The sequence below is a fragment of the Bos taurus genome, chromosome 28, assembly GCF_002263795.3.
Source record: "Bos taurus isolate L1 Dominette 01449 registration number 42190680 breed Hereford chromosome 28, ARS-UCD2.0, whole genome shotgun sequence".
Lineage (NCBI taxonomy): Eukaryota > Metazoa > Chordata > Mammalia > Artiodactyla > Bovidae > Bos > Bos taurus.
Genome location: NC_037355.1, coordinates 6,606,674 through 6,620,521, shown reverse-complemented (window position 1 = coordinate 6,620,521; position 13,848 = coordinate 6,606,674). Strand labels below are relative to the sequence as shown.

General features: G+C 42.7%; 1 non-coding gene across 1 annotated transcript; it reads right to left on the bottom strand.

The window, feature by feature from the left end:
* Window positions 1-12,379: 12,379 nt before the first annotated feature.
* Window positions 12,380-12,451, bottom strand: TRNAC-ACA (transfer RNA cysteine (anticodon ACA)). The gene has a single exon. It is a non-coding gene; the product is annotated as a tRNA-Cys (tRNA).
* Window positions 12,452-13,848: the final 1,397 nt, after the last annotated feature.

Sequence of the window (13,848 nt, the reverse complement as noted above, 5' to 3'; positions counted from 1 at the left end):
CACAATAGCAGAAGAAAAGCAATTTCTGTGTAATATCATATTACCAAAGATTAAAAATCTAACATTTGTACAGTTTTAGGAAACAGATCCACATAAACAAATGTGGGGGGACAAGACTGATGAGGTCACATCTATATAGGGGGAATTATATCATTTAGACTCAAAACATAAACTTTGGACATTCTTATCTTGGCAGCTCCCACTCATTAGAATATAACTCTTTTCTTTTTTTTATTGAGATGTTATCAGCATACAACATTATATTAATTTCAGGTTATAATATCATGATTCAAATGTGTATGTATTGCAAAATGATCACCACAGTAAGTCTAGTTAATATTCATCACCTTAGTTAAAATATTTTTTCTTATGATGAGAACTTTTAAGACTGGCTCTCTTAACTTCCAAATATGCAATAGAGTATTATTAACTAGTCGCCATGCCCTACATCACATCCCCAGGCCTAATTTATTATGTAACTGGAAGTTTGAACCTTTTGACCCCTGGACCCATTTCATTCCTGCACGCCCCCCACCCCACAACCTTGCCCTTGGCAACCACCAATCTGTTCTTTGTATTTATGAGTTGAGTTTGAGTTTGATCTCATTTTTCTGAATAATAAATTTAAACGATTATAATGTCTTTATGTTATTGTAAATCTAAAGGTTAATGGAACATTTTTCCATTCCCCAAAGCTATTTCAGTGGTGAACAAGACCTCAGCAGATTCCCAGAGAGGGGTGAACTATTTATGTTTTGATCTTTATCCCTCAGTGAGACATCAACTTTTTATTTTTTTATTTTTTTTCTTTTTTTTTTTTTTTTTCTGTGGCTCTTGACTTTTTTTTTTTTTTTTATTCTTCCAATTTTATTTTATTTTTAAACTTTACATAATTGTATTAGTTTTGCCAAATATCAAAATGAATCCACCACAGGTATACATGTGTTCCCCATCCCGAACCCTCCTCCCTCCTCCCTCCCCATACCATCCCTCTGGGTCGTCCCAGTGCACCAGCCCCAAGCATCCAGCATCGTGCATCGAACCTGGACTGGCAACTCGTTTCCTACATGATATTTTACATGTTTCATTGCCATTCTCCCAAATCTTCCCACCCTCTCCCTCTCCCACAGAGTCCATAAGACTGTTCTATACATCAGTGTCTCTTTTGCTGTCTCGTACACCGGGTTATTGTTACCATCTTTCTAAATTCCATATATATGCGTTAGTATACTGTATTTATGTTTTTCCTTCTGGCTTACTTCACTCTGTATAATAGGCTCCAGTTTCATCCACCTCATTAGAACTGATTCAAATGTATTCTTTTTAATGGCTGAGTAATACTCCATTGTGTATATGTACCACAGCTTTCTTATCCATTCATCTGCTGATGGACATCTAGGTTGCTTCCATGTCTTGGCTATTATGAACAGTGCTGCGATGAACATTGGGGTACACGTGTCTCTTTCCCTTCTGGTTTCCTCAGTGTGTATGCCCAGCAGTGGGGTTGCTGGATCATAAGGCATACTTATCATAAGGCATACTTATCAGTAATTACCTTAAACGTAAATGGGTTGAATGCCCCAACCAAAAGACAAAGACTGGCTGAATGGATACAAAAACAAGACCCCTACATATGTTGTCTACAAGAGACCCACCTCAAAACAGGGGACACATACAGACTGAAAGTGAAGGGCTGGAAAAAGATTTTCCATGCAAATAGGGACCAAAAGAAAGCAGGAGTAGCAATACTCATATCAGATAAAATAGACTTTAAAACAAAGGCTGTGAAAAGAGACAAAGAAGGTCACTACATAATGATCAAAGGATCAATCCAAGAAGAAGATATAACAATTATAAATATATATGCACCCAACACGGGAGCACCACAGTACGTGAGACAACTGCTAACAAGTATGAAAGGAGAAATTAACAATAACACAATAATAGTGGGAGACTTTAATACCCCACTCACACCTATGGATAGATCAACTAAACAGAAAATTAACAAGGAAACACAAACTTTAAACGATACAATAGACCAGTTAGACCTAATTGATATCTATAGGTCATTTCATCCCAAAACAATGAATTTCACCTTTTTCTCAAGCGCACATGGAACCTTCTCCAGGATAGATCACATCCTGGGCCATAAAGCTAGCCTTGGTAAATTCAAAAAGATAGAAATCATTCCAAGCATTTTTTCTGACCACAATGCAGTAAGATTAGATCTCAATTACAGGAGAAAAACTATTAAAAATTCCAACATATGGAGGCTGAACAACACGCTGCTGAATAACCAACAAATCACAGAAGAAATCAAAAAAGAGACATCAACTTTTTAAAAAGCAAGCTTGGCTCTCAGTGAGAGGTGATACAGCTCCCTCTAGACAACTATTTTTTTCTTCCAAACAACATGGCCACAAAGCAGCATCTGAGGATTTGTAAGTAGAAGCCTTCACGATGCTCCTTAAATTGTTTGATTTGCCAAAGCAAAACTACTCTTTCCAACATTTAAAAATAAGTACAAATATATCTGTGGAGAGGGTTGTATATGCAGTTAGAACATGAATTCTTGAAACCATTTCCATCTATTAATACATAATCAGAATGACTGAAATATTTAAGACAAGACATTTACTGCCAATATCATACCCTCTGAGCTGGACTGCTGTGTGACTGAGTCTTCCTAGACAGACTCTTCCCGCATATCCTCTGCTTTAGCTCCTCTCTGAAGTACTTAGATAATAGTATCTGATGCACACTTTTTGAATTATTTTACAGATGTGAAACCCCCCACAACATAGAAGATGTTAACTGCCTGATGAGCATGAGTGCATAGTCTCCTGGAGCCTAGGATCCCTGATGTTGACCCCTGTGACACTGCCTTATGACCTCACCATCAACCAATCATACCCTGCAACCCTGCTGCCTCATGCTCAGGCTGTTCAGTCATGTCTGACTCTGCGAACTCCATGGACTGTAGCCTGCCAGGCTGCTCTGTCCATGACATTTTCCAGGCAAGAATACTGGAGTGGGTTGCCATTTCCTCCTTCAGGGGCTCTTCCCAACCCAGGGATCAAACACGAGTTTCTTGTGTCTCCTGCATTGGCAGGCAGATTCTTTACCACCGCGCCACCTAGGAAGCCTTTAAAATGCTTTGCTGAAACCCCTCGAGAAATTTCGGGCTTTTCCCCACACAAGTCACTTGTCTCATTGCTTGGTCCTGCAATAAACCTTCCTCTGCTCCAAACTCTGACATTTTGTTATTGTTTGACTGCCCTGTATGTTGGGCATGTGAACTTGCATTTGGTAACACTTTAATGCCTGTGAACTCTGCCTTATGTTGTATAAAATTTCACAATAGTAGAGTGTGTCCACCTGGGCTTGGAGTCTGGAAAGAGAAACACCAATTTCCAGATCACCATGCATTTGGCTGTCTTGTTTATCTAGACATTAATCTGCTCTTTTTGTAGAAGTTGCATAAGTATGAAGGTGCTAGGCATAGCCAAGGCAATAAGAGACAGGTTAAAAAAAAACAAACAAAACTGAAAGTTAAGTACAGAAGTAAGAACATACACTTCTGACTCAATGGGCATGAGTTTGAGCAGGCTCCAGAAGATGGTGAGGGACAGGGGAGCCTGGCGTGCTACAGTCAATGGGTTCCAAAGTGTCAGACACGACTGAGTGACTGAACAACAAAAGAACATATATACATAGAACATTTAAGTATTGCTGCAATCAAGCCTGACTTTCCAAGTCACTCTGGGTTCTCACAGCACTTGCAGGGCCCAGACAAAGGCATCAATAGAAGCTACATCCCAGGTGACTAGAACATTTAGAATGAAGTCAGCAAATTAGGGACTCCCAGGTTGCTCAGTGGTAAAGAACCCACCTGCCAATGCAGGAGAGGTAAGAGATGTGGGATCAATTCCTGGGTCAGGAAGATCCCTTGGAAGAGGGCATGGCAACCCACTCCAATATTCTTGCCTGGAGAATCCCATGGACAGAGGAACCTGGTGGGCTACAGTCCATGGGGTCACAAGAGTCAGACATGACTGAGCTTGCACACACAACACAGCAAACTTACCTAAAAGACATTTTCTCATTCTGCGTCACCACATACACCTTCACAGTGATCTGAAGACCAGGTGTGTCCTGAGGATGCTCGGTGTCCTGGGCTAGAAGATGATGCACTGGAAAAACTGGCCCCTTCCTGCACCTTTCTCTTCCCACCTTTTGTTCCACTCAGCCCTACAAGGTCCTACATGGAGATGTGGACTCACTGCCTAGGTAATACAGCCATGCTCCATCAGCATCCTCTCGCAAAGACGTGCCCCTGGGCCTGGGCATGTGTAGGGGTGCACACCAGTGATGCAGTGCTCTTTCAGGATGGTGGACCCAGGATAGAGACCCTTGCAGGTACCATCACCTCTATGGGATGGGGACATTGTGCAGAGAATTTCCAAATTTTAAATACATAGAACATATTCTGGGTGGGGGATGGCATGGGGTCCCAGAGGGCAAACCTCACTGGCCCTGCAGACTCCTCATTCTGTAGAAGAGACATGATCAGAGTGAAAGGGCTTCTATACTTTAAGGCCCAGGTTAGGGGCTCCTCTTACCTGGACCTAAAGGTGGTCTCAGAGACCAACAAAGATTCTGCAGTCTACCCTATGTAGACCTTGTAAACACAGAGACAAAAGATGAGTGGGAAGTGGCACTTAATTCATTAAAAAGCCCCAGAAGGCAGAAAAGACTAGCAGTCAGAAGTAAGAGCTGGTAACAGCACAGGCACTGGGCTTTCTTAAATGCTGCATGCGGGTTTCTCCCAGAGGATCAAGAATGAAAAGTGGGTCCTCAACCACCCTTTTAGAAAGAGCAGGTGGAGTCCAGCACTAGGAAGTTGTTCTATAAAAGCCAGGAAGACGCTGGGAATTCCCTGGTGTCCAGTGGTTAGGATTCTGGGCTCTCACTGCCAAAGGTATGGGTTCAATCCCTGGTGAGGAAATTAAGACCCCATAAACCATAGAGCATGGTCAAAAAAAAAAAAAAAGGTGCTGGGAAGATACTGAATCTAAAGATGAAGCATTCACTCACGTACAAATGTGAGAGATATTCACTAAGGCCCTTCTGTGTGCTTGGCAGTGTCTTGGCTGTTGACAAAACCTAGGTGAGCAAGACAGGCAAGTTTCCTGCTCTCAGTTTAGTTCAGTTCACTTCAGTCACTCAGTCACGTCCGACTCTTTGTGACCCCATGAATCACAGCACGCCAGGCCTCCCTGTCCATCACCAACTCCCGGAGTTCACCCAAATTCATGTCCATCGAGTTGGTGATGCCATCCAGCCATCTCATCCTCTGTGGTCCTCTTCTCTTCCTGCCCCCAGTCCCTCCCGGCATCAGAGTCTTTTCCAATGAGTCAACTCTTCACATCAGGTGGCCAAAGTACTGGAGTTTCCGCTTTAGCATCAGTCCTTCCAATGAACACCCGGGACTGATCTCCTTTAGAATGGACTGATTGGATCTCTGTGCCATCCAAGGGACTCTCAAGAGTCTTCTCCAACACTACAGTTCAAAAGCATCAATTCTTTGGCGCTCAGCTTTCTTCACAGTGCAAGTTTCACATCCATACATGACCACTGGAAAAACCATAGCCTTGACTAGATGGACCTTTGTTGGCAAAGTAATGTCTCTGCTTTTGAATATACTATCTGTGTTGGTCATAACTTTCCTTCCAAGGAGTAAACGTCTTTTAATTTCATGGCTGCAATCACCATCTGCAGTGATTTTGGAGTGGCTGGTGCCTAAATTCCAGTGGGAGAGAAGAACACAGGAATAAAGGGATCCACTCCTGTCTGTAGCAGATTCCCTGAGGAAAATGGAATGGGGAGTCATACGAGTGAAGTTAGTCAGAAAGAGAAAGACAAATATATTAATACGTTTATGTGGAATCTAGAAAAGTGGTAAAGATGATCTTGTTTGCAAAGCAGAAGTAGAAACACAGATATAGAGAACGAACATATGGACACCGAAGGGGAAAGGAGGATGGGAGGAATTGGGAGATGGGGATGGACACATACACTATTGATACTATTCGTAAAATAGACAACTAATGAGAACCTACTGTATATCTCAGGGAGCTCTACTCAGTGCTCTGTGGTGACCTACGGGAAGGAAATCCAGAAGAGAGGGGATGTATGTGTACATACAGCTGATTCAGTTTGCTCTACAGCAGAAACTAACATAACACTGTAAAGTGGCTATACTCCAATAAAAATTAATTTTAAAAAGAAAGAAAGAAAAGCGAATGAGGAGGCTATGTGTATGTGTGTGTGTGTGTGAGAGTGTGTGTTGAAGGGTGTGTGGAGGGGTGGCTGCCTCGGCTAGAGGGTCAGAGATGACCGAGTGACAAAGCCAGAGAGCTCAGTGACCAGTAGTGACGCATGCTGCCAAAGGGGCGGTTGGACTCTCGGGCAGATCTGCTCTCCTGTGGGGTGATGCTGAGTCTGAGAGGCGCAGAGGTTCTATTTTTCTTGGAAATGCCAGTGGCCCTCTAATCAGTCACGTGTCCTGGGATAAATCCATGCATCTCTCCCTGCCTCATTAATGGATTTATGAATTTTTGTGAGCCCTAAATAGGATCAGACAAACAAAGTAAAGAAGCCTGGTGCACGTTGCCAGTGTAGACAGCAGTCAGTACTACACCATGATAATTCCCCATAGTTCTGATACACCTTGATTGCCAATGATTTTCTCACACAGAGTGTGATGAGGCTCAGTTCCTAGAGAAGTGAGCACAGCTGTAAGATGAAGAATACAAATTTGTTGGATGGAGAATGTCCACTGAGGCTGCCAGATGACAAGTGATGGCAGTCAGTGAGGGAGGGGGTCAGGGAGAGGGCATGAAAACTCAGCCTGGCAGTTCATGGGGATTTTTGCAAGCAAACAGTACTTGGCTGGCTTAGGGTCCTGAGAGGCACCCCAGGCTCTGCCACAAGCTGGCTGTGCCACCTTGGGCACATCTTCATCTCCGTGGGCAATGGTTTTCTTAAATTTTTATTTTTTAATCACTTTCAGAATAAAAGAATGAATGGAATCTATTCTCATTTGAATACCACAAGGATAAAGGATCTTGTTAAAAGGTAAAGGTCTAAGGTGGGGACAAGGAAACTGTATTTTTACTAAGCACCCAGATAGTTCTCAGATGTGTCTTCTGAGCCCAGTTTGAAAAACATGGAGCTGGATGACAATCTTGGGTCTTGGGTAACCACTTTATGAAAATCGAACCCAGATTTGTCTCAAGACTCTGCTTATATTATAGGATCAGATGACCCTTACAGATGAGCAGGCTTAAGATCAATTTCTCTAGCTCCCACACAGGCTAGATGGTTGACTGGATAGAGGAATATTTGCAAACTGCTTTGGGCACCTCAAGAAGGGTGTTGTCTCAATGTGAAAATAGGTAAATGGGTGTTTGCTAGAGCTCTGAGGTCCCCAGAGGATAGGGGAGCTATGGAAAATCAGCGTTGTGTTTTGTATTAAAATTTTTTAACTTGGAGGAAAGCAAACCCTGATGCTTCTGTCGGGCTCCTGGGAATCTGATCTTTCAGTCAGGGTAGGCAGAGACAGCTTCTATCCAGCTCATACTCTCAAAAATGATAATATTGGCTCTGGGAGCAACGGTTTTGGTAAACATGCTTCTCTGCCTCTAATTCAAATGATCCTTTCTGTGTAACAACAAAACAAAAATAAACAAAAACAAAAGACATAACGCAAGCAAGCCAGGCTATCTGGTGTTACTAGGTTCTGAGCTATTGCTTAGTGGTTACCTGACTTGGGCTTTGGGAGACTGAGTTTTTTCATTTACAGCAACATCACCCCTTTCTGGGCTTCCCCAGTGGCTCAGCTGTAAAGAATATGCCTGCCAATGCAGAAGATACAGGTTTGATCCTTGGGTTGGGAAGATCCCCTGGAGGAGGACACGGCAACCCACTCCAGTGTTCTTGCCTGGAAAATTCCACGGACAGAGGAATCTGGAGGGCTACAGTCCAAAGTGTTGCAACAACTGTGTGACTGAGCATGTACGCACACACCCCCGTCTACTAATTTGTGGATGGGAGAGATAATGGCTATGGAACCACATTGGACATGATGGAGGTCTTCACCCCCTTTTTTATCATCCTAACTAACCGCATCTCTCCATACCGAATCTGTGAGGTTGCTCAGAAGCTGGCAAATATTCAAGGATGCTGGGAGAGTTTAGGATGGCTGCAAGTGAGGGCAGGATGGGGGGTTGTCGGGAAGCATTTAACAGGAGGCTTCCTGTGTGCTGTTTTGGGTCTCTCAGGAATTCTCTGCTCCTTATTAATTCCTGAATATTCAGGAATTAAGAGGAGAGGCAAGCCTCTCCGTGGACTGAGGAATCCAGGCATTTCCTTCATTAGTGTTTCTATATGGTGATAAGTACCCTCTTCCTTCTTGTGAACCATATGGTAAAAGTGATTGTTTACAAATCTCTCTCTTTAATATGGATTGCCTATGTTTTCTAAGTCTGGAATTTTAATCTTTATCTTTGCTGAGAATAACTACTTTGTAAGACAGTATATATGCCCACACCATGTTTATTAAAACACCATTGCTCCATCAGAGCTCTGGTCCCCGTGTCTCTCCCTCTCTTTTTTTTCAGGCTGATCCCCTGAAGCGCAGAGGCTCTCTGAGTTCACTTTCCTGCCCGGGTTTCTAAGACCCTCTCGAGAAGGTGCTCTGTGCCTTCACCCCATCGAGAGGGCGCCTGAGGCCTCCATGAACAGAGCAAGCCCCGTGCAGGGGCTTCATTGGCTTTCTGTGTAAACCAAGGAATATCAGCCTCTTTCTCTCCTTTACTTTCTTATTGTCGACTCCAGACCACCAAGTTCTGGTCCATTAAAGGACCTCAGCAGGGGGTCATCAGAGGAAAACACTGTGGCCAAAGCAATTGTGCGGAGGAAAGGGAGCAGAGACTGTGATTATTCCGCCAACAACAGAGGCTATCATCAGACCAGGGTTTCTGAATTGACTCACACCGCAGGGCGTAAAGAAGAAAAGAAACTCTGGAGGCAGACATGTGAAATCTCATCAGATGCTGAATGGGACCAGGAAAACCAAAGATGAGACCCAGGCACAGTTTTTAAGATTTTTTGACGTGGACCATTTTAAAAGTCTTTGTTGACTTTGTTACAATACAGTTTCTGTTTTAGGATTTTTGGGCCTGTGAGGCATTTGATTCCCTGACCAGGGATTGAATCTGAACCCCCAGGTGAAGTCTTAATCCCTGGACCTCCAGGAAAGTCCAGAGCCTCTCATCTATTAAGCCCTCAGTATTAACTCTGCCTCTAAGCTGATGATTTGGTGGCTCAGATGGTAAAGTGTCTGTCTACAATGTGAGAGACCTGGGTTCAATCCCTGGGTTGGGAAGATTCCCTGGAGAAGGAAATGGCAACCCATTCCAGTACTCTTGCCTTGAAAATCCCATGGACAGAGGAGCTTGGTGCAGGCTACTATCCATGGGGTCGCAAAGAGTCAGGCACGACTGAGCGACTTCACTTTCAAGATCACTTGATATGGGCTCCATTTGCAGTCTGCTTTCCACCAGCCTCTCTCTGTTCCAGAAACACTCTGGCTTCCACCCAAACCTAACCTTGAACCTTTCTTCTCCATCTCATCCTCATCGCTGTGACATTTCCCCATCTTTATACTGTAAGGTGTCCTTTTTCTACTTCTGCCCTGCATCCCTCCTCCTCTGCATCTTCAGCCTGGCACCATCTCCCCTGATTCTCAGAACTGCATTGCCTCCTGGGGACCACATTAGATGAGCCAGCATCTCCTCAAATTCAATTCTGAGCTCATACACAAATCCTCCCACTCAAAAAAAAAAAAAAAAAAGCCTCCTAGAGTCTTTCTTCATATACTGTTTGTTTATTTGGCTGGGTCTGGTCTTAGTTGTAGCATGGAGGCTCTCTAGTTGCAGCTTAGTTGCTCTGAGACATGTGGGATCTTAGTCCCCCAACCAGGGATCTTAGTTCCCCAACCCAAACCTGCGTCCCCTGCATGTGCGGCAGATTCTTAACCACTGCACCACAAGGGAGATTCCTCACTAGGTCCTTGTATGGCTCTTTCTTCATTTCCTTTTATCATCCAGACTTCGAACCCTCTTTTACAACTTTTTAATCATTCCTCACCTCTAAAAAGCCAACAATTGGGATTTTTTTCTTTGTCTTAAGAACATTTAATTAATGGGTAAAGAATTTAGATATAATGGTTATTAATCAGTATCAGGCCCATTTGGTATATTCACACAAATTCTACACTAAAGATCTTAATTCTGATTTTAATGTTTATTAGAGTGCTAAATCTTACCTATCACATTTCTTTGATAAAAACATCTAAATAAAATTTTTAATATTTTGAAAGAATAAATTAAGAAATATTTCAATGTAATTAAGATTAATCAATTGTTTAAACATTTTAAATTTCCCTACTTTGACTGTCTCTATGAAGTTCTAGAGATTCCTTAAACCACTATCACTTTTCACACCAACTACAAATTTGGGAATTGTCAAGACCATAGTCAGATTCAGTCATTCACTATACAAGTTCTTGCAGAACTCAGACAAGCCATTATACTTACGGTTGTAGTTGATTACAACAAAACAGGTTAACATCATGCATCAAAGGTGCATGTAGGGCAGGATCCTAGAGGTCCGTTGAAGCTTGGAGCTTTCAGTTGTCTTCTCAAAAATTTGGACTTCTGTTTTAAGACATTAGCCAACTGCGAACTTAAAAGAGTTGCATCTCAGATACTCAACACACTCAAAAAGATGGAACATTTAGGTCTAACTGGGGGACTCATCTTCTGCCCAAGCCAGCCCTTGCATGCCTATGGCAACAATTTTCTGCTCAGAAAAGCATAGGACTGGTCTCACCCCTCCCTCTCTTGCTGGTGTGAGGCTGGTATAGATGAACAGGGGTGTAGACACAACAGGATGGCCATGCACACCCCACGCAGTGTCAGAGAGAGAGCAAGGGCTTTGTGGACACGGCACTCCCTCAGCCCCTTTTGTATCCCCTGAGGTTTCTCCTAGTCTCTCCATTCATTTCTCAGGTCTGTTTTATATGCATGTTTTTTCTGTCATCATCAGGGTTTAGATCCAGGGAAAACTGGCAGACTTAGTTTCCAATGATGTCCAGAAAAAATAAAATGATTAAGAAAGTAGAATATAGTGTAATAAATAAAAGTTTAAAAAATAGTTTTCGAAATTGTCAGAATGAAGAAAACTTAAAATAAATACTATTTCATATAATGAAATTAAAGTCAATATTATTTCTATAAATAGAATTTGGGGGGCTGCTGCATAGCTTGGGGGACCTTAGTTCCCAAATCAGGAATTAAACCCAGGCCACCTGCTGTGGAAGCATGGAGTACTAACCACTGGAAGGCCAGAACATTCCCTATAATTTAAAAATAAAGGAGAAGAATAACCTCCAAGGTAGATAGAAAAAAAGGAAATAATGAAATAAAATTTTAATTTTTTTTGTGTGTAGCAGAGTTTTATTAAAGTGAAAAAGGGACAGAGAAATCTTCTGACACAGACATCAGAAGAGGGACGGAGAGTGCCCCCCTTCTAGTCTTATCAAGGCCTTATATACTTTTTCCAGACCTACTCCCGCAACATACACCTTAAAGTAACAAGATTAGAATAAGCAATAGAAAGCTCTTACCAGACCCACTTCCATAATAAACATTTTAAGATGACAGGATTAGTCAGAAGGTTCTTGTTAAGGAAAAACATGTCCTCGAGCAAGATACATTGTTATATTGACTAAAACAAAGCACTGTAGAAAAGAACCTTTGTCTTTTTCTCCTTGAGAGCCCCAGACCTCCTCCCCTTCCTCCTCCCCCCGCTCCTCCTCCTCTCCCTCCTCCTCCCCCCCCTCCTCCTGGACTTCTTATCAACCTACCTAGAAATTGACTCTCTCATTCCCCCCTTTTCTTTGAGAAGAATTATGTTGCCAAGGGAAAGGGGCATCATTTTCATTCCGTAACTACTTCCTGCTGTTGTGGGGCAGCATCTCTAAATTGTTGAGGCAACATATTCTCCTAACCCTCATATTGAGGGTCTCTGATCCAGGGGGCCCCAAGTAACAGTTGGAGGAGGCTGTGGCACTCAAAGGAGCTTGGACAACCATTTGTAACTCAAAAGCTTTCAGAAGGTTAGAAACAAACCCTGCTTTACAGTTACAGATGTAAGGCAAAATGGACTGTAGCCTACCATGCTCCTCCATCCATGGGATTTTCCAGGCAAGAGTACTGGAGTGGATTGCCATTTCCTTCTCCAGAGGACCTTCCCGACCCAGGGATCGAACCTGGGTCTCCTGCATTGTAGGCAGACGCTTTACCATCTGAGCCACAAGGGAAGTCCTAAAATAGGCATTAAACCAAGTTAAAACCTAATCAAAATTAAAAGTGACATTATGTCCATAGTTAAGGTACAATATGTTATACTAGTCCATCTTAGGATCGTGAGATGTCATCTCAGAGTTGAAAAAAGTCCTTTCCTTGAAGTGGAGAAATCCACCGTGGGAAGCCTTCAATTGATGAGGAGGGTAGTGCTCCGCAGACCCAGAAATTATGTCGATTGTGGAATGCGGCATAGGAATGAGCCCAGGACAGAAAGGTGTTGTCTTGAGGGTCAAACGACAGGCTCAGGACTTTTGGAGTCAGCAGAAGCAAGCCCACACAGATTCTTAGGCCCATCTTTTTTCCTGGCTCAAACAGCAGCTTGTTTGACTCAAAGGCTGGGCCAGGAGTTAACCTTCCGATAATGCCTACTGAAAAGCTAAAAGCTTAATCACATAGTTAATTTTAAGGCTTCAGGATCTATGACAATATCTGTGCACGAAAATGGTCTGTCATAGAGACAGTCCCTTCTTTTGCAGCGGGGACAGTTTGAGCCCTCATTAAAGCTATCGGTAGAACTGAAAACCAACCGTCTTGTGTTTCCTGAGTTAGCTTATATGGCTGGCTTTTAATAATGTTGAGAGGGTAACAGGCAGGAAGGCCAGGGGTCTCCAAACGGAGGAAATAGCCTGCAAGTGTCAGACATTTTTCTCTCTCTTAAGCAGCAGGAGGAAACAAACTAGAGATATTTTTTTCCTTCTCTATACAAATTTGAAAAGGAGGTCTCTCTTAAAATACTGTGTAGCCATAATGACACCTGGTTTCACCAAAAGTTAATTTTCAAACCTAGAGATAATCAATGCCTTTCTCTTATGGAAATGTTTGTCTTAAGCTATGCTAACGTACTATGCATTTACCTCAAACTCTGTCTTCAAGTCGTTTTCGTCTCCTGGCTCAGAACCTACTTGACAAACCAACATGTTATACTCAGATATTGTTCCCCTAATCTATGTAAATGAAACTATTTGTATGGTGATCTGCCCTTCTTCAAGATTCAAGTTAATCATTTTATGGCCTAGGATGAACCATTTGGTGCCAAGATTATCCCAAAATGCATCTTATGGGTGAGGGGCCTGGTGCCATTCTGAGTTTTAAGACATTCCTTTCTTTCATTAACAGACTGATAGTGACTATATAACATCCAGCTGAAGACTAGCAGGGGGGTACTCTTTCTGCCCCCTTCTGATGCCTATGTCAGAAGCTTTCTCTGTCGCTTTTATACTTTAATAAAATTTTATGACACAAAAGCTCTGAGCGATCAAGCCTCGTCTCTGGCCCCGGATTGAATTCTTCTCCTCCAGGGGCCAAGAATCCCGGCGTCTATTTTAGTTCAACAACAACCTTTCAATGTCAT